Source organism: Mercenaria mercenaria, chromosome 14 (genome assembly GCF_021730395.1).
Source record: "Mercenaria mercenaria strain notata chromosome 14, MADL_Memer_1, whole genome shotgun sequence".
Taxonomy (NCBI): domain Eukaryota; kingdom Metazoa; phylum Mollusca; class Bivalvia; order Venerida; family Veneridae; genus Mercenaria; species Mercenaria mercenaria.
The window spans coordinates 11,635,315-11,658,474 of NC_069374.1; positions in this window are offsets into that span (position 1 = coordinate 11,635,315).

Below are 23,160 nucleotides of genomic sequence, written 5' to 3' on the forward strand. Positions count from 1 at the left end.
ATTTTGAAATTGTACATTTTTCACATACAGACAGTATTCCATTCCAATATAAATCACAGAGATTTACCTAGTAAATATAATGCATCAGGTACTGAAAAGAATGTAACCATTAATAATGAAAAATAATATTCACCTTTTTATGTCCCATGAATTTAATTACGCATGACACAATTGTGCCATGCCATAAGAAAACCAACATAGTGGCTTTGCGACCTGCATGGATGCAGACCAGCCTGTGCATCCGCGCAGTCTGGTCAGGCTTTCAAAGTCAATTGCAATTAGAGAAACAGTAAGCGACAGCATGGACCAGACTGCGCGGATGCTGGTCGGAAACGCACTATATTGATTTTCTCATGGCGCGGCTCAAATCATTTAACTTTCCAGTGTCATCCTTTTACCATTATGCATTAGAAGCCATTTTATATTCAGATTTGTGTTTATTTTTTGGGCAATTGTTTCTGGAATTTCATTCACTTGCCTCTTATCAACTAATTATTTACCAATTTGTTGCTTGTCAACGTGGTTGGTACGTAAGGCAAACTTACGAAATAGAACATGTCCTAATCTGTAAGTCAAGACTTAAGATTTACGAAATCAAGGAATAGCATCATACACACGATAATATTTGGCTGTACATCTTGAATTTAATTGGTGTTGTACAACAAAAACCTACCGTCTGTATCAATATGGTTTACTATTTAAGGACATGTTTTTGTTCCCTCTTTAAGGGTAAACATAGCAATTGATTGGTACTTTAAGAGAACCTGACGTTACATACCTTTTTCTATACGAAATATAAACGTTAGTCTGAAGTGCCACTTTAATGAAGCTGGATGATAGAAAGTATGAGTACGCACTAGCGGTAAGTCAGAGTCCCGTCAAGCAAAAAGAGTCCTTATGGTATTTTTTCATGTTTTTTACTTTTTTCCATTTTCTGAAAGAACGCTTTTTTTGTATCAGAAATCGAAGTTTCAGTTGTCTATCTTCAGTAATTATGGAAATATGCTATATTGTGTGACATGATATAATTAAACAAAAAAGCAACAATATGTACTCATTCAGAGTTATTTATTTTGAACAGTATACAGAGTTCATCAGCTTATTATCTGCAGTTGAAAAGTAGGAATCAACTATTTGAATATTCGGCAGCATATACACAAATGATGCTTTTAATCTATAAGATGCAACTGGAATAAAAATTATTATAATTTTCGTTGCCATAGCAACGAATAACAAAATTAACAAATTAAATTCTTTTTAGGAGATCAATGATATTATAATCGAGAAGAACTGCTCACACTAATAAAAAGACACCCAAAAGCATTGAAAATGATATATTTTGCATAAATATGTGTTTCATGTAAAATAATTTCCTTTTAACAGGAAAACAGGTTTTGGATATCGCATCTAGAAGATGATGAATCAGTTTTATCATAACTTTTAATCGATTTCTCTATATGCGTAATAATACACATATATATTTATATTATTAAATTATTGACTTGTACTGTCTTTGTCATGTAAACTTAACATTCGAGTAAAACACAGAATAATCAGAATCAATAGCTACTGTTTCCATGGCAATTGTTTTCGTTTTAATATATAGTAGCGAAAATGATATTTTAAGAAAGGCTCGAAATAGCTACTAATTAATACTTCTGCACGTGATATTTAGAAACCGCTAAAATTCATTAACATGTCATTTTTGTTCAGTCAATCCCATCAAGCTATTACTTAAACAACAAAGTATAGAAAACAATATAGGTCTAGTGAAGTATGAAGAACAATCAGTGGTAATGAACATTAATCTTTTTAATATATGAAATATTTTTCAACTCGAATTTCATTAGCTGTTTCCTTTTCATTGATTCTATAAAGGCAATTGTACTTGAAACTTTCCCTTCCACACAGATTTTACAGAATAATAGCAAATAGTTACTATCAAGAATTTATCGTTTCCACTATGGTATGATATTGTTTCCTAAAAATCGCTAAAATGTGACTTTCAAGGAATGACCTTCGGAACATTTCAAATTCAGTACGATTATTGAATATGTTACGCAAATCACTAAGTTTCGTTACTAGAAAGAACTAGTCTGCTTACTTACTGCATACGATAGTTACACAGGTTTTGGAAAATATTAAACAATAACACTGTTGTTTTTGTTCTGAACGTCCATATAATGCTTCATAAAACGGGTACGTAAACATACAAGTTGAGTTCATTCTGAATAAATTGTCAGAAATAATCTTCAGTTATAACACTTCCCGATGAATTTTAATAGCTGCTTTTAAAAAATTAATAATTTATTATATGTTTCCATGGTAACGTTTAAAGTTTTGTGCAATACTCTAAATTGTCACGTCGTTCCAAAAACTCGGCTATTACCTATACTGGCATTAAACTAAAAACTAAACGACTCTATTCCGTCTGAGTAGGAATCGTGCAAAGTATGTCCTGAAATGGTTGCCTAACAAGTGGTCTCACGTGCCGGATCAAGTATTCCTGTCTCTCTTTGCTCAATCCGCCAGGTGGCAGTACGTCCGGAATATCGGTGACATCCATTGGTAGGTGATGCGTTTTACAGATGATGAATCGGATTTCATCTACATCGTCTGCGTTTTCTTTCATATAGACGACGCCGGGTTGTTCAATGGTGAATCTGAAACTGTGGTATTTTGATATGTTCGGAACTTTTTTAAATCTGTCTGACAGAAATACTTTCCACGCCCGCCATATCCATCCGTCTGCACCATAGGTTACAGGAAAGTTGCTGACTGACGACTTTCCGACTACTTCAGCGATATGTTGCGGTGTGTCACAGTCTGTTCTCCGGTATAACTTTTTAATGTTTCCAAATCCCGCATCAGTCAAGCACCTGTGAAATGACGATAAAGTAAGTCGATAGAAAAGCGTTAAAGTTATTACTTTTTATATATATTTATCAAGCAGGTACTGACATAGTCTTTTATGTACATAGGATAATCCGAACTTCATCTCTTAATGTCTGCATATCCAGTAATGACAGGATTTTGTCTTATAATGACCCATAGTGTTTAAATTTGCAAAACAGTAGACACGTAAATATTACATGCAAGTTGCTAGCATTACATCTGGAATATCAATGAATGAAAGAAAGTGACTGTGATTACGACAGGTCGTTTGAAGGAACTTACGTACGCAGCAGACGACATAATTTGTCATTTTAATTTCCGACTCAAGCAGATTTTCGCATGAAAAGATGTTCTGATGATAAAATGATAAAGAGCAGACTAACACGTAACGCATATGAAACGTGTTATCTTAACCATACCGAGTATGTCCGGGAATCTGCATCATGTATGTAATATTTCTGTATTTTCCAACCATGATACGCCAGAACGTAACGATTCTTGTTTTGACCTGTCGAAGATGCACAAAATATTAATTACGTGCATGTATCACTGTCGGCCGACAATCGTTTGCAATACTAAATAAATAAACATTAAACAAGTTTATAAACACACTAGTTGGGACTAAAGTTCATGGAACAAGACAAAAGTTATTGATTTCCAAACAATAAGCCGTGACTTACACTTTTTCCTTGGCATTTACGATCATAGTATTCCCATACGTTTAAAGAGCATTTAGGGCTAAATGCCCGAAATCGTTCTTACATCGTTACATGTGACTTCTGAAGCAAGGCAAATTACTATATCTTTATGACGTAATTATTTCACTTTTAGTACTGTTGCACCTAACATAGATAAACCAGAATTGTTCTGCTGAACTTCGTTAAACTTGTACAAACTTGAGTTGCATACGTAGATTATTTTTTGATGAATCAACTACCTACATTTAAATAGTCATTTAGGAAAGCATCGAACAGTGACAAAACAAATAAACTAGAGTAATAATCATTAAACGGACCTACCGAAAACAATTGTCAGCATGAATGCTACAGTCGTTCTCACCAGATCCGTATGAATGGAACGCATGGTCTAACATGGCAATAACTGAATCTGGTCCGTGAGCCAGCTGTCCATCACGACCTGCAATATGTTGATGACTTATCACACATTAGCACACTATACTTTGTTGAAATCGTTCATTTTAGAATATTATCAAAATTACCGTCTGTTCTGACAAAACCAATGCATTGTAAAAGTGTATATAAGGGTATGATATCGAGTTTTCGAATATAAAATAGATTCTTTTATAAGTTAATAATGGAAACACGCGCACGCTCGCATGCACAAATACCAAATACACTACTTACCTAATGTTTCGTTCTCACTGATGAGGTAGTTGTACTGACCTACCCGGAAATCAAATATCTGTACCTTGACGGGCTGAATAAAATATGTCGGCCCCTTTTCTCTGGAGTGATGTGGCAATTTGACGTACTGGGAAAAGTCAAATGTATAATGTATATCGTCCATTGAAAAATTGTCTCCCGCAGATGGATCAAGTTCTTGTCTTTTCCTAAACATTTCAGCTGACCTTGCTACACATTTCTTGTACACGTCTCTCTCCTTTCTAGCTTGTAGAATATGTGACTGATATCTTCCTGTCGCCGACAACGTATCATCTTCACTCATATAGCAAGTTTAATTTCTTGTCTAAAATCTTCGCAAGTGCGACACACATCTTCTATTGGTGAATTATATGCGGAACACATGTTGACCATAGGTCTTTGAATGTTGTTAAACCAACGTATAGTTTGTCATTCTCTATGCACACCTCTTTGTACTGTTGATGGATTGAAAGCTTTGTGTCCGACGACGGCAAATATATTGGAGGTTCATCACTGCAACCTCTGGGAGCTGCCGGCTGGGGAAGGCCGACTTCACTTGCGTAGTTGATTAGAAATTGGATTGCATTTCTAATTACGTCTGGCGCAAACGCATTTTTGGTGCTCGTCTGCCTGTGTGACCATGAACGCGCGGTTCCGTTCCATGTTCTTTCATGTGTGCCAAAATGTTTCTTAGGGTCTTATGTTTAGTGTCAAATATAAATGAAAATGCTTCTTGACAGATCTTTTTGCCATCAAAATAATAGTCATATCTTTGTCGCGTTCTTTCTTTATTCTTACATCTGGAATTGTCACCTACCCGTTTTAATGTCCCCATTAGAAGCATTTCTTTTTCATTCTTGGACATCTCTCGTAGACTAAGAATATGCGTCTGAATTCGGTCCACAGTAAAGTTCAGATAACAATTCCTTTTGCAAGGGCAACCTATATTTATTTTAGTTGAGACGTCATCTATATCACTCTGAGGATCATATTCACTGGTCACAGGGACATGGTCGTCATGTTGATCCTCTGTGTCGTCTGCTTGGCAAGCCTCTTCTGTAACCGCCACTGCTACAAAGAAACGGTTAACACGCTCTTCTAGTGAGGTTTCAGTTGCAAAAGTCGGCGATGTTCTACCGGAAGACTGATCTTGTGAGGCATGTATGGGTGGTTCGCCTAACCCAAACACCGAAAGCAAGTCATCCAATTCCTGCACAAATACAAGAAAATAAAATTTTTAATTAAAAGTTTTAATGTTGGTACGTTATCTTATATTAAAAAAAAAGAAAGAAAAAGTTTACACCAACAGGAATCGAACTCCAGACCTCTGGCTTACAAATCCCCCGCCTAACCTTGGCACCACGTAGGACTCAGACTTTAAACGTCTTTAATATCTAGATTATTTAATTCCCACCTTAAACAATAAAATAAATCGGTAGCATAGATTTTTAAATTCCACATTTTTCTAAGAATATTAAATATCATAAACTTTCAACATACCAAAACTAATGCCGCGGTTAATTACCATTTCTTTATAATAGATCTAGATGGAAAACAAACGTCACGCCTAGGAAAATTACTTGGAACAGAAATTTAAAACCTGCAGATCTATCTTTAGTTTTATGTTTAAACAATTGTTTTTCTTACTTTGCGCATTTAAAACAACCTACCTACAACAGATAATATCGTGTTATAGTCATATAAGTCCATGCTAACAGGTAAACATTGCCATAATATCATTGACATATTTTAAACAAATCTGCTTGATGCGAATAACTCGATATTAAAAAAGTTTTGTTATCTGTATTATTCCAGCAGAGAAAGCATGGTGGAATAAATAAACATGTATGGCATTCTATTAAAAGAAATATATGTTAAGTATTTTTATTTTAATTATCACTTGCCTCAAATGTATCCATTATTCTGTTCTTCCTTCCGTTTAACCTTGATGCATGTCAACATCTGGGCGCGGCCATATTGGTACGTCATCATTTGACTTTGACGTCATTTATCTCGGAAACGTGGCATTTACGATAAGGACCTTTTATGCTTGACGGGGCTCAGTCATTTATTTCCCTAACCTGTAGGTTTAGGCGCATTGAGACTGAAACTGCAGATGCGGCCCCGCCGTGATATTTTTTTTAATATGATTCATGATATATTTTCTGTAAAGCATCACACAACATATTAATTTTGACATCATTTATGACTACAATTTACACATTGATTTTTGACATTATTTATGACTACAGATAGTCATTATTACATATATATTTAGTTTGGTAACCATCACCTTAATCGAGACTATACTAAGCTAAATTTTTATGAAAGTGTGTGTTTTTCTACAAAATCAAAGACCAAAGTAACATTTATTACACTGTAATTTAGTTAAGACTCGCAGTCCCTAATGTAAGTACCACATTACAAGTTGTTTCATCTACCGTTTTATTCAGATTAGTATTAATATGCTTAGATGCCATTCCATTCAATATGCGTGCGATGTAGAGAATAACAGGCTACTGCCTTTTGATATCAATGTTATCATGTCGAGGCTGATATGGGCTGGAAGGGGTGGGGGAACCGTACCCCTTCCGCCCATATCAGCCGAGACCTGATAACACTGATATCAAAAGACAGTAGCCTGTTATTCTATTTATCATGAAACTCATACAAACTGCTTAGAACAACATAATTATGTTCTCATCTCTTATTTCGTAAAAAATGACTTCTGAAGCAAAACATTAATAGATCTAAAATTATATTTTACGGATTTGAAAATTCATCCGCCCCTGAAACATCTGCACGAAACAATACGGCAGCCGTATTGAATTCAACTTCGACAATGTTTCTTGACTTTTGATATTCTTGTAAAAAATAACAATGAAATAAACTGTAAAACGAGTCAACAATGGCTACTTCTGGAACAGTCTATAGACCAAGCTTTTAACCAACCTTGTGGTAATATCCTAGTTGCTGGTGACTTTAACATCAATATCCTAAACACTAATACAAACGTCAAGATATCAAATCTCATTTCCTCTTACCACGCAGAACAACTAATATCATCACCAACCCATTTTACAGAAAACTCATCCTCTCTTATCGATCTCATTTTTGTTAAAAATAAAAATCATGTACTATCAAGTTTTGTTGCCGATCCATTCATTCCTGACATGACTCGATTCCACTGCCCTATTGTTGCTGTCCTTAAACTTGACAAGCCCACAAACACTACATTCAAATAGAAGAAAAGTGTGGTTGTATGACAAAGCTAACTATGATCAATACAATACAATACTGCACAATACTAACTGGGACACCATAATAGAAAACGCTGACCTCAACACAGCCACTGAAGACATCACACATGCAATTTTAACTGCAGCACAACAATCAATTCCAAATAAAACAGTCACAATAAGATCAAACGACATTCCTCGGCTTAACAATACAATAAGAAAGGCTATTTGGAAACGCAAAAAGTTACATATAACAGCAAAGCGACTTAACACTGAACAAACTTGGACAAACTTTAAAACAAAACGCAACGAAGTTACAAAACAAATACGAATGCAAAACAAAACTACAAAAATAAACTCACTGAAAAAGTAAACTCAAACACAATAACAGCGAAACTCTGGTTCAAAACTGCTAAAAAAACTAACAAACAAAACAACAGCTCAGACAATTCCAACACTACAAGACCAAAATACACAAGCATCTACAGACCAAGAAAAGACAGAACTTCTTAACCGTTTCTTTTGCTCACAATCCACCATAGATGACACTAACGAAACTTTGCCACCATGCCCATCCTCTACTACAGCTACCCTATCAAATATTCTTATAACATCAACATACGTCTCTGATGCTATATCCCTCATTGATCCATCTAAAGCCTGTGGTCCTGATCTCATCACCCCAAAACTTCTTCGAGAAGGTAAAGCAGAACTTTCGGAACCTCTTTCACAGTTCTTCAACAATTTATTGACACATGCCTTCTTCCCTTTGTCCTGGAAACTAGCAAAAGTTACTCCAATTTTTAAAAACGCAGATCCCTTTAAACCTTCGAACTATCGACCAATCTCCCTTTTTAGTTGCATAGGCAAACTTATGGAACGTTGTATTCACAAATATCTGTACAACTATCTCACTAAAAACAATCTCCTTTCTTCTCTTCAATCAGGCTTTGTTTTCCTTTGTTTGTTCGTTTTGTCCTCGTGTATTGGCTTTGTGTACGAGTGTGTGTTTGTGTGTTTGTGGTGTGCACGTCTGCGTGCTGTGGGTTTCGTTTTGGGGAGGCTGCGTTCCCTGTTTGATGTTTGATATTTGTCTTTGTTTTTTTATGAAAGGTGACTCTACAGTGAACCAACTGGTCTATCTTCATAACGACATCTGCAATGCTGTCGATAACTGCAAAGAAGTTAGAGCCGTATTTTGTGACGTTTCGAAGGCCTGCGACAGGGTGTGGCATCGCGGACTTCTTCATAAGCTATCTTCTCTCGGTATTAATGGCTTACTTCTGAACTGGCTATCCTCATACCTTTCCTCGCATAAGCAGCGAGTTGTGTACGCAAATGCATCTTTCTCTTGGTTGACCATTTACGCTGGTGTCCCGCAAGGATCTATTCTAGGACCTTTGTTATTCCTAACTTACATTAACGACATTGTTTCAAACATCGGTTCTAAAATTCGTCTTTTTGCAGATGATATCAGTCTTTATATCACCGTAGATGATCCAGCTTTAGCTAGTACCACTCTGAACTCTGATCTTGAAACCATCCACTCTTGGTCCAAAGCATGGCTTGTTACATTAAAAAAAACAAAGACAAATATCAAACAGGGAATGCAACGTACCGAAATCGCAGCCTCCCCAAAACGAAATCTACAGCATGCAGACGTGCACACCACATACACACACACACACACACACAAAGCCAACACACGAGGACAAACGAACAAACAAAGGAACACAGTGGGGCACCGCATTGGAACGGTCAGTGACAAAAACACCACTGCGGAGCTTAAACCGGTTTATGGTTCGCACCCAACCTCACTTTAACCCCCACCATGTTCCAAAGACACGGGACAGTGTAAATAAAAGTAATCCCCTCCAGGTGAATCTCTAACACCCGTAATGGAAACAAAAAGGCATGGCATGTAAAACACAAAAATGCTCGTGTATAAATATATAAAAATCAAACCATTAGAACCAAAAACGTATGTACTCAATTCCTTTTCAGAAGACAAGCCCATCAAAACAGAATCCATGATCCTTTCAAGATAACTCTCAAAACCGAACCATCCCCAAATATGTATGAACAATATACAAATCACTGAAGTGACTGAACACAAACATCTTGGTCTCACCTTCTCCTCGGATCTAAAATGGTCCTCACATTATCTATCACTTTGAAAAAGCTTGGCAACGAATTGGAATTATGAGATCTCTTAAATTTCTACTGAATCGACATAGTCTTGAACGAATGTACTTTTCATTTATTCGTCCAATCTTGGAATATTCTGATGTTGTTTGGGACAACTGTACAGAAGCCCTAAAGAATGAAATCGAGGCAGTCCAGAACGAGGCTGCTCGTATAGTCACCGATGCCATAAAACTCTGTAACATCCAGAAACTCTTACTCGATCTCGGTTGTGAACCTCTGACGGCACGACGAAAAAATATCGCCTTGTTTTGTTCTATAAAATGGTCCATGGCTTATTACCCGCCTACCTGTCTTCACTAATTCCTGAAAACCAACACAATATCAATACTAGATATCACCAAAGAAACATTAGAAATATCTTTTGCCAATCATATTCATAAGCTCTTCCTTTCTTCCAAACACAATACACGACTGGAACTTACTTCCTCAACATGTCAAATTATCTCCTTCAATCAATGCCTTCAAATCAAATCTGAATAAAAACATACCAAAATCAAATCCATTATTTAAAATCGGATCTAGAAAAGGCCAAATTCTTCATGCTCGGCTACGTCTCCCTTAACCATGACCTCAACCGCTGAGGACTCACAAACACCGCTAGATGTTGTGAGATAGGAACTGTCGACCATTATCTGCTACATTGTCGAAAATACCAAAATCTTCGAACCGACAAATTTTCCAATATCCAATGCCCTCTGACTCTTAACAATCTATTGTATGGAGATATACATCTATCATATCAACATAATACGTCCCTATTCACTGACGTACAACGATTCATCATTTCATCAGATAGGTTCAATGCATGAGCTGCGACCACCGCCACCCCCATCCCCACCCCCCTCTCCCACCCCCAAACGACGGAGAGAGACAATAGCATAAACATGCTCGTTAATTCTTTCACTCCTCATTCTAAAAAAACATCGTATTATACATATATTTTTACATTCATATTTCGATTCTTACAACACGACACACATACTTACACAGCCTAGTTATTATTCTTCATTTAACCTCTGTTTTTCTTATGGAGCGGAATTTATATAAGTTTTCAGTAGCTTGTTATCCAATCTATTCGATTAATATTTTCTTTGTTTGTTTGTACTACATTTGTATTTGATTAATGTATGTTTGATCAAACTTTATTAACTTAAATGTACTGCTCGTGCTAGTAAATATAATTATAATTGTGGAAATAAATACAGCTTAAACCAAGATGTCCGATTTACGTCCGATTTACTGTCAGCTTTTTTGTAGTTTCGGAACCTGGCTATCGTCTTGAGTCAATTTGCAAAGTATCTGTCATCGTGTTTCGCCTCACAAAACATAATTGTTCAGCAGTTCAATTTTGAGTATTCAAAGTTTGGGAATTCCGTATATAACTTTCAGCACATGCGATTTTAGTGAATCCGGTATTTGGAGAAAACTGAATCTATGCAAACTAACATGCATTCTTTCATATGCCCTACTGACAAATAAGGGCTAACGGTAAAATAATATCACTCTTATGAAAACTGCAGACGATGGTATAATTCTAATTTCTATAGAACGCGTGGGACAGTTTTGAGTAATTGTAGTCTTTATGTCACGTGGTTTAAGTCGGATAGACAACTCGTGCCGTTGTCTATCCTATACGTAAATATATCAAATAATGTGTATACTACCACATGAATTAAATAAACACCTTTTGTCGATTACAGCCAAAGAATCCATGGACGATGAGCCGGGAGTAATGGAATTGATCGGTCGTTGGTGTCCTACGATGCGACCTAAGTATGGAATACCGTTTTTAGATACTTGACTTAAATCAAATATACTGACCATTTCCTTAGGTAGTAGATCTATAGTCACTGTTGCCGTTTCCATCTGTTTTGTGTATATCATAGAAGCGCCTTAGGATTTAAGACACACCAAAGAGACATTACTCTCAGGTAAGCGGTACGATGTGTTGTAGAACATTTCCTTCCCTTGTACAGTCACACAATTAGATATTCACAAGTGATAGTTAATAAAAAAGTTGTGCACGAACGAAAACCTGCCAGATTGCTTTGTGATAGTTATTTATCGTTTTTGTTTAATTAATATTATTTATCTTCTTACACAAAAGTATTAAGTAATCAATAGGCATTATTGTTTTGAGTAAACCGTAATTACACATGTTCAAAATAGGCGGAGATATATTATACGAGGGCCTGACAATCATGCTGGTCTGTATACAGACTTAGACTTCAGGTCAAAGTGAAGCAACCCTTTTTCCATAGGGTTACATTGTAATGTTTTGGGCTATGGCCCTTAACAAACACTTAAACTTTTTATCCCATCTACCTAGGATGAAAGAACTACCCAAGACCTACCGGAAAACACCAGAAAATATACCTGTTGGCTATCACCTTTGGGCACTTCTGCTCCCGGAAGCCGGTAACCCTCAGTCCGGCGGTGATTTTTTTAAATATTTTTCATGAAAATGCTCCATAATAAAATATGCATATTTCTCACTCAAACGCGTCATTCAATTTATTTTTGGCCAATTATCATTGTTTACAACTTTAATTCATGAAATAAAATAGTTTTCAAAAACATCCAATAGATATTCGACCAATGGGAGATCACTTTACATTGTAAATATAACCTCGGAATTCCCTGTACATTTTCAACCAACCAGAAGCTGTATGAAATCATTAACCTTGACCTTCAAATTCAGTTTATCCTTTCAGAGTGTTCCCCGTACTTCCACAGTAGTGAACGCTTACATCTGGAATTGTCACCTACCCGTTTTAATGTCCCCATTAGAAGCATTTCTTTTTCATTCTTGGACATCTCTCGTAGACTAAGAATATGCGTCTGAATTCGGTCCACAGTAAAGTTCAGATAACAATTCCTTTTGCAAGGGCAACCTCTATTTATTTTAGTTGAGACGTCATCTATATCACTCTGAGGATCATATTCATTGGTCACAGGGACATGGTCGTCATGTTGATCCTCTGTGTCGTCTGCTTGGCAAGCCTCTTCTGTAACCGCCACTGCTACAAAGAAACGGTTAACACGCTCTTCTAGTGAGGTTTCAGTAGCAAAAGTCGGCCATGTTCTACTGGAAGACTGATCTTGTGAGGCATGTATGGGTGGTTCGCCTAACCCAAACACCGAAAGCAAGTCATCCAATTCCTGCACAAATACAAGAAAATAAAATTTTTAATTAAAAGTTTTAATGTTGGTACGTTATCTTATATTAAAAAAAAAAGAAAAAGTTTACACCAACTGGAATCGAACTCCAGACCTCTGGCTTACAAATCCCCCGCCTAACCTTGGCGCCACGTAGGACTCAGACTTTAAACGTCTTTAATATCTAGATTATTTAATTCCCACCTTAAACAATAAAATAAATCGGTAGCATAGATTTTTAATTCCACATTTTTCTAAGAATATTAAATATCATAAACTTTCAACATACCAAAACTAATGCCGCGGTTAATTACCATTTCTTTATAATAGATCTAGATGGAAAACAAACGTCACGCCTAGGAAAATTACTTGGAACAGAAATTTAAAACCTGCAGATCTATCTTTAGTTTTATGTTTAAACAATTGTTTTTCTTACTTTGCGCATTTAAAACAACCTACCTACAACAGATAATATCGTGTTATAGTCATATAAGTCCACGCTAACAGGTAAACATTGCCATAATGGCATTGGCATATTTTAAACAAATCTGCTTGATGCGAATAACTCGATATTAAAAAAAGTTTTGTTATCTGTATTATTCCAGCAGAGAAAGCATGGTGGAATAAATAAACATGTATGGCATTCTATTAAAAGAAATATATATAAAGTATGCTTTTTATTTTAATTATCACTTGCCTCAAATGTATCCATTATTCTGTTTTTCCTTCCGTTTAACCTTGATGCATGTCAACATCTGGGCGCGGCCATATTGGTACGTCATCATTTGACTTTGACGTCATTTATCTCGGAAACGTGTCATTTACGATAAGGACCTTTTATGCTTGACGGGGCTCAGTCATGTATTTCCCTAACCTGTAGGTTTAGTTGCATTGAGACTCAAACTGCAGATGCGGCCCCGCCGTGATATTTGTTTTAATATGATTCATGATATATTTTCTGTAAAGCATCACACAACATATTAATTTTGACATCATTTATGACTACAATTTACACATTGATTTTTGACATTATCTATGACTACAGATAGTCATTATTACATATATATTTAGTTTGGTAACCATCACCTTAATCGAGACTATACTAAGCTAAATTTTTATGAAAGTGTGTGTTTTTCTACAAAATCAAAGACCAAAGTTAAGACTCGCAGTCCCTAATGTAAGTACCACATTACAAGTTGTTTCATCTACCGTTTTATTCAGATTAGTATTAATATGCTTAGATGCCATTCCATTCAATATGCGTGCGATGTAGAGAATAACAGGCTACTGCCTTTTGATATCAATGTGATCATGTCGAGGCTGATATGGGCTGGAAGGGGTGGGGGAACCGTACCCCTTCCGCCCATATCAGCCGAGACCTGATAACACTGATATCAAAAGACAGTAGCCTGTTATTCTATTTATCATGAAACTCATACAAACTGCTTAGAACAACATAATTATGTTCTCATCTCTTATTTCGTAAAAAATGACTTCTGAAGCAAAACATTAATAGATCTAAAATTATATTTTACGGATTTGAAAATTCATCCGCCCCTGAAACATCTGCACGAAACAATACGGCAGCCGTATTGAATTCAACTTCGACAATGTTTCTTGACTTTTTGATATTCTTGTAAAAAATAACAATGAAATAAACTGTAAAACGAGTCAACAATGGCTACTTCTGGAACAGTCTATAGACCAAGCTTTTAACCAACCTTGTGGTAATATCCTAGTTGCTGGTGACTTTAACATCAATATCCTAAACACTAATACAAACGTCAAGATATCAAATCTCATTTCCTCTTACCACGCAGAACAACTAATATCATCACCAACCCATTTTACAGAAAACTCATCCTCTCTTATCGATCTCATTTTTGTTAAAAATAAAAATCATGTACTATCAAGTTTTGTTGCCGATCCATTCATTCCTGACATGACTCGATTCCACTGCCCTATTGTTGCTGTCCTTAAACTAGACAAGCCCACAAACACTACATTCAAATAGAAGAAAAGTGTGGTTGTATGACAAAGCTAACTATGATCAATACAATACAATACTGCACAATACTAACTGGGACACCATAATAGAAAACGCTGACCTCAACACAGCCACTGAAGACATCACACATGCAATTTTAACTGCAGCACAACAATCAATTCCAAATAAAACAGTCACAATAAGATCAAACGACATTCCTCGGCTTAACAATACAATAAGAAAGGCTATTTGGAAACGCAAAAAGTTACATATAACAGCAAAGCGACTTAACACTGAACAAACTTGGACAAACTTTAAAACAAAACGCAACGAAGTTACAAAACAAATACGAATGCAAAACAAAACTACAAAAATAAACTCACTGAAAAAGTAAACTCAAACACAATAACAGCGAAACTCTGGTTCAAAACTGCTAAAAAAACTAACAAACAAAACAACAGCTCAGACAATTCCAACACTACAAGACCAAAATACACAAGCATCTACAGACCAAGAAAAGACAGAACTTCTTAACCGTTTCTTTTGCTCACAATCCACCATAGATGACACTAACGAAACTTTGCCACCATGCCCATCCTCTACTACAGCTACCCTATCAAATATTCTTATAACATCAACATACGTCTCTGATGCTATATCCCTCATTGATCCATCTAAAGCCTGTGGTCCTGATCTCATCACCCCAAAACTTCTTCGAGAAGGTAAAGCAGAACTTTCGGAACCTCTTTCACAGTTCTTCAACAATTTATTGACACATGCCTTCTTCCCTTTGTCCTGGAAACTAGCAAAAGTTACTCCAATTTTTAAAAACGCAGATCCCTTTAAACCTTCGAACTATCGACCAATCTCCCTTTTTAGTTGCATAGGCAAACTTATGGAACGTTGTATTCACAAATATCTGTACAACTATCTCACTAAAAACAATCTCCTTTCTTCTCTTCAATCAGGCTTTGTTTTCCTTTGTTTGTTCGTTTTGTCCTCGTGTATTGGCTTTGTGTACGAGTGTGTGTTTGTGTGTTTGTGGTGTGCACGTCTGCGTGCTGTGGGTTTCGTTTTGGGGAGGCTGCGTTCCCTGTTTGATGTTTGATATTTGTCTTTGTTTTTTTATGAAAGGTGACTCTACAGTGAACCAACTGGTCTATCTTCATAACGACATCTGCAATGCTGTCGATAACTGCAAAGAAGTTAGAGCCGTATTTTGTGACGTTTCGAAGGCCTGCGACAGGGTGTGGCATCGCGGACTTCTTCATAAGCTATCTTCTCTCGGTATTAATGGCTTACTTCTGAACTGGCTATCCTCATACCTTTCCTCGCATAAGCAGCGAGTTGTGTACGCAAATGCATCTTTCTCTTGGTTGACCATTTACGCTGGTGTCCCGCAAGGATCTATTCTAGGACCTTTGTTATTCCTAACTTACATTAACGACATTGTTTCAAACATCGGTTCTAAAATTCGTCTTTTTGCAGATGATATCAGTCTTTATATCACCGTAGATGATCCAGCTTTAGCTAGTACCACTCTGAACTCTGATCTTGAAACCATCCACTCTTGGTCCAAAGCATGGCTTGTTACATTAAAAAAAACAAAGACAAATATCAAACAGGGAATGCAACGTACCGAAATCGCAGCCTCCCCAAAACGAAATCTACAGCATGCAGACGTGCACACCACATACACACACACACACACACACAAAGCCAACACACGAGGACAAACGAACAAACAAAGGAACACAGTGGGGCACCGCATTGGAACGGTCAGTGACAAAAACACCACTGCGGAGCTTAAACCGGTTTATGGTTCGCACCCAACCTCACTTTAACCCCCACCATGTTCCAAAGACACGGGACAGTGTAAATAAAAGTAATCCCCTCCAGGTGAATCTCTAACACCCGTAATGGAAACAAAAAGGCATGGCATGTAAAACACAAAAATGCTCGTGTATAAATATATAAAAATCAAACCATTAGAACCAAAAACGTATGTACTCAATTCCTTTTCAGAAGACAAGCCCATCAAAACAGAATCCATGATCCTTTCAAGATAACTCTCAAAACCGAACCATCCCCAAATATGTATGAACAATATACAAATCACTGAAGTGACTGAACACAAACATCTTGGTCTCACCTTCTCCTCGGATCTAAAATGGTCCTCACATTATCTATCACTTTGAAAAAGCTTGGCAACGAATTGGAATTATGAGATCTCTTAAATTTCTACTGAATCGACATAGTCTTGAACGAATGTACTTTTCATTTATTCGTCCAATCTTGGAATATTCTGATGTTGTTTGGGACAACTGTACAGAAGCCCTAAAGAATGAAATCGAGGCAGTCCAGAACGAGGCTGCTCGTATAGTCACCGATGCCATAAAACTCTGTAACATCCAGAAACTCTTACTCGATCTCGGTTGTGAACCTCTGACGGCACGACGAAAAATATCGCCTTGTTTTGTTCTATAAAATGGTCCATGGCTTATTACCCGCCTACCTGTCTTCACTAATTCCTGAAAACCAACACAATATCAATACTAGATATCACCAAAGAAACATTAGAAATATCTTTTGCCAATCATATTCATAAGCTCTTCCTTTCTTCCAAACACAATACACGACTGGAACTTACTTCCTCAACATGTCAAATTATCTCCTTCAATCAATGCCTTCAAATCAAATCTGAATAAAAACATACCAAAATCAAATCCATTATTTAAAATCGGATCTAGAAAAGGCCAAATTCTTCATGCTCGGCTACGTCTCCCTTAACCATGACCTCAACCGCTGAGGACTCACAAACACCGCTAGATGTTGTGAGATAGGAACTGTCGACCATTATCTGCTACATTGTCGAAAATACCAAAATCTTCGAACCGACAAATTTTCCAATATCCAATGCCCTCTGACTCTTAACAATCTATTGTATGGAGATATACATCTATCATATCAACATAATACGTCCCTATTCACTGACGTACAACGATTCATCATTTCATCAGATAGGTTCAATGCATGAGCTGCGACCACCGCCACCCCCCTCCCCACCCCCCTCCCACCCCCAAACGACGGAGAGAGACAATAGCATAAACATGCTCGTTAATTCTTTCACTCCTCATTCTAAAAAAACATCGTATTATACATATATTTTTACATTCATATTTCGATTCTTACAACACGACACACATACTTACACAGCCTAGTTATTATTCTTCATTTAACCTCTGTTTTTCTTATGGAGCGGAATTTATATAAGTTTTCAGTAGCTTGTTATCCAATCTATTCGATTAATATTTTCTTTGTTTGTTTGTACTACATTTGTATTTTGAATAATGTATGTTTGATCAAACTTTATTAACTTAAATGTACTGCTCGTGCTAGTAAATATAATTATAATTGTGGAAATAAATACAGCTTAAACCAAGATGTCCGATTTACGTCCGATTTACTGTCAGCTTTTTTGTAGTTTCGGAACCTGGCTATCGTCTTGAGTCAATTTGCAAAGTATCTGTCATCGTGTTTCGCCTCACAAAACATAATTGTTCAGCAGTTCAATTTTGAGTATTCAAAGTTTGGGAATTCCGTATATAACTTTCAGCACATGCGATTTTAGTGAATCCGGTATTTGGAGAAAACTGAATCTATGCAAACTAACATGCATTCTTTCATATGCCCTACTGACAAATAAGGGCTAACGGTAAAATAATATCACTCTTATGAAACTGCAGACGATGGTATAATTCTAATTTCTATAGAACGCGTGGGACAGTTTTGAGTAATTGTAGTCTTTATGTCACGTGGTTTAAGTCGGATAGACAACTCGTGCCGTTGTCTATCCTATACGTAAATATATCAAATAATGTGTATACTACCACATGAATTAAATAAACACCTTTTGTCGATTACAGCCAAAGAATCTATGGACGATGAGTCGGGAGTAATGGAATTGATCGGTCGTTGGTGTCCTACGATGCGACCTAAGTATGAAATACCGTTTTTAGATATTTGACTTAAATCAAATATACTGACCATTTCCTTAGGTAGTAGATCTATAGTCACTGTTGCCGTTTCCATCTGTTTTGTGTATATCATAGAAGCGCCTTAGGATTTAAGACACACCAAAGAGACATTACTCTCAGGTAAGCGGTACGATGTGTTGTAGAACATTTCCTTCCCTTGTACAGTCACACAATTAGATATTCACAAGTGATAGTTAATAAAAAAGTTGTGCACGAACGAAAACCTGCCAGATTGCTTTGTGATAGTTATTTATCGTTTTTGTTTAATTAATATTATTTATCTTCTTACACAAAAGTATTAAGTAATCAATAGGCATTATTGTTTTGAGTAAACCGTAATTACACATGTTCAGAAATAGGCGGAGATATATTATACGAGGGCCTGACAATCATGCTGGTCTGTATACAGACTTAGATTTCAGGTCAAAGTGAAGCAACCCTTTTCCATAGGGCTACATTGTAATGTTTTGGGCTATGGCCCTTAACAAACACTTAAACTTTTTATCTCATCTACCTAGGATGAAAGAACTACCCAAGACCTACCGGAAAACACCAGAAAATATACCTGTTGGCTATCACCTTTGGGCACTTTTGCTCCCGGAAGCCGGTAACCCTCAGTCCGGCGGTGGTTTTTTAAAATATTTTTCATGAAAATGCTCCATAATAAAACATGCATATTTCTCACTCAAACGCGTCATTCAATTTATTTTTGGCCAATTATCATTGTTTACAACTTTAATTCATGAAATAAAATAGTTTTCAAATTCCCGACCAATGGGAGATCACTTTACATTGTAAATATAACCTCGGAATTCCCTGTACATTTTCAACCAACCAGAAGCTGTATGAAATCATTAACCTTGACCTTCAAATTCAGTTTATCCTTTCAGAGTGTTCCCCGTACTTCCACAGTAGTGAACGCTGCAGAGTAGTCATCCCTTTTTATGGTCTTTAGTGTAGCTGAAAAATACCATTCCAAAGTGCTTTATTCGATAAATATATCGCCGAGCCATCATCGTTGATCGCGGCCGATATTGAATAGGACAAGTATTTGCACGCTGGGGAAAATATTTCATGATGGACCTGTCAATTCTTTACCTGTGGGTGAAACAGGTCTCATAAGCGTAAATACGACTAGCTTCTACTGATTATAAAACATACCGTACGGTTTGTTGTGAATTAACTGTTGTTGTACTTTTAGTAGTTTAACCGCCACCCTTGTTTAAGAGCAACATTTAAAAACACGTTTTTTTCATCCTCAAGTAATAAGTAAGTAGACTCGCCCAGTTTAATCAATCTAGACGCATAATCTAACTGTTATATATAGAGCGCTTACTTCACCCGATTTACATTCGAAACATTTTCACGCGTTTCGGGCTTTATCGTATGTTTAACATGGGATTTTTGAACCGTCCAAAGATGCTGGAAATGTTTGTCTCATTGTTTATTTTTTTCAAATAAAAATGTTACTGCTTTCATTGTCTACCACTTTTTTCCACCCTTGCCTGAAAAAACAGTAATGAGTTTGTACACTGTTCAGACAATTTAACCAAACACAAGTTTACCTGCATAAACAGAAAGCATGATATGTCACCATGCGCGGATCCGAGGGGGGGGGGGGGGGGGGGGGTCCGGACACCCTCTGGAAAATCTTTAAGAAAGGAAAGAAGACAAGAAGGAAAGAAAATGTTTTTTGAAAAAGGCAACATTAGGACTGCATGTAAAGTATATGCGGCTGCTGCTACATACGACCCCGACATAATTCATATTATTTATCTAAAAGAAACTAAGAATTTAACCTTCAAGAAAGCTTGGTTTTATCATTTCCCAAATTTAACAGGTTAGTCCATAAAACTGTTCCAGAATGCAAAAAATGAAGTGCTAAATTTCAAAATTTCCAGAGTGTTTGGTGGGGGAGGGGGGGGGGGGCGAGGGGCAGGGGATCGGACCCCCTCTGAGAAAATTGGCTGTGTCCGTGCATGGTCACTATACCTGTCCAGTACTGGACATTATGGTAAACGCTTCTTTCCTGCACAAATGACAATTTCACAACTTCTGTCCGGTTTGTACAAATTTCTGGCCGCGATAAACCATTTGACTTGTTTTCCGCCTTGGAAAGAGTAAAAAGTCACAAGGACTTAAATCTGGTGAATAAGCGGGATGATTGATCTGTAACTCTTTTTCTCCACTCAGAAACTTTTGAACGATGGCACGTTTGTGAGCTGTTTCGTTGTCATTGATAAACTTGAGACAGCGAAGACCAGTCTTTGGACGCATATTTTTTATGTTTGTATAAAAACATTCAGTACAAAAGTCTACTACGTGTTTTTAGTCTAGCGTTTGATGCTATTTCAATGACTGACAAAAGTGTTGAAACCACTTGCCGTTATGACTCGTTTAGATAGCTAAAACTGAATAGAAACTTCGTTTGATACACCGTGTTTTAAAGGAGCGTCCTTTGATTGTGGAAATTTATCATTTCCTTAACTTAAAGGCGAGGAAGGCTAGCATTGAACAGAAGTATCGTTTCTACCGTCCTATTGCGATTCTCGTACTGCGTATCCATTTTCTAACATATTTTCTATGTGTATTTCATCACACTCATCTTTTATTTTATTTTTGTTTGTATTTTAAACTTTCTTTTTTACCAGCATCTACTTCAACTTTACAGTAATATGCTCAATTTTTGAGCAGATCGTTTAAGTCGGTTCAAAGTATCAAGAATTATATCAGTGGGGTGAAAACACTACACATGTGTTTAGGTTACAGCATTGATCATATTAATGCGTACTTACTGAATTTATCATTTAGGGGATAGCAAGATTGAACCCTTGGTCTGTCAAACCTGCCGAGCCTATGACTTTAAAGATTTTATTACTGTAACAGATCTTTTCCATTCTAGAATTTTCGGTTAAAGATAACATTGTGTATTGGTGCTTGTTTCTTTTTGCCTTTTTTCTGTGTGTTAGAAAGTCTGATCTAATACCTACTTCTTCGGGTGATATTGAGAAAGGAAAATTTTGATGCACTGATTGTATTTGTTTTTATGGGAATTATATTCTAGTGCATTTTAATTGGTAGAAAAGTATTCAATTTGGTGAAAGGAAGGTAATTAGCCCATTATTAAGATTAAAGATTGAGGTTATGTCCTGTGGCAGCTTACAAACGGTTGTTAGCTTTGAAAATTTGTTACCATCGGCAAGTGTGATTTACTTTGTGTAGTGGGTCAGTTATCACTTATTGTTTATTTCAAAAAAGGTTAAGAGAATGTATTAGTACTATAGGTTTGGACTCAGATAAGTTTTCCAATCATTCCTTTAGACGTGGTTTTACAACGCTTGCACATCGTTTAGACATCCCTCATAAAAATATCTTATGTATTAAGGAGGTCGGATGCTTATAAAGTGTACTTAGAACTAAATTGGTCTGATAAAGTTGCCATTGTTTCTAAGATGTTAAATACTGAGAGTTGAATTCAAATTTTGTTACAGATTCGTTTGTATCGTTACAGGTGTGGAGGGTCACATTATTTCGGATTACATTGCCAAGGATGTTGAGGCTTTTCCTGGTTATAATATTGCTCGTCTCTCGGCGAAGATTCAGAATACACATTCTTTAGTGTCCAAACCTTTCACTATTATCCACGTGGGTACAAATGGCATGAGTTCCAGAAATCCCAATGCAGAGCAGTCTGTAGATGAACTTATAAGCTTTTATAATAATCTTATTACATTGATTAAACACATTAATGTATTGGTGGGTGCTAGGGTATTTATATATGTATACAATATACGGCTGCAGAACCTCCCTTGGGGACTGAAAATGCTGGTATTTGTGAAAACATTTTTTTTTCAAGACAGGTGACGTGTGACCATAGTAAGCAGGTTATATTTTTTTGGAGGCTGTCTACAGTGCGGGTCTGACTGCATAAGGGAGTTCATCGGTTCTAAGACAAAGGTGAATATACCAAGTAATATAGCAAAAACAAAACAAAATTATGTGGGATATGGCCGTGACTTTATTGTAAATTATTTTAAGTCAAGAAGGTCTCCAGCAAACAAACGCACAAAAATATTAAAATATTGAAAAATTTGTTTCATTGTAATATATGAACAAACGGACCGGTGCGAGGGATTTGTTATTGCAAACTATGCTACAATAATAATATAATCCATCCAAGCGATTGACTGAGCTAACCGACCGGCTGGAAACGTAAGAAAACAGGGGGGATTTACATGTCTGTTTCAACATAA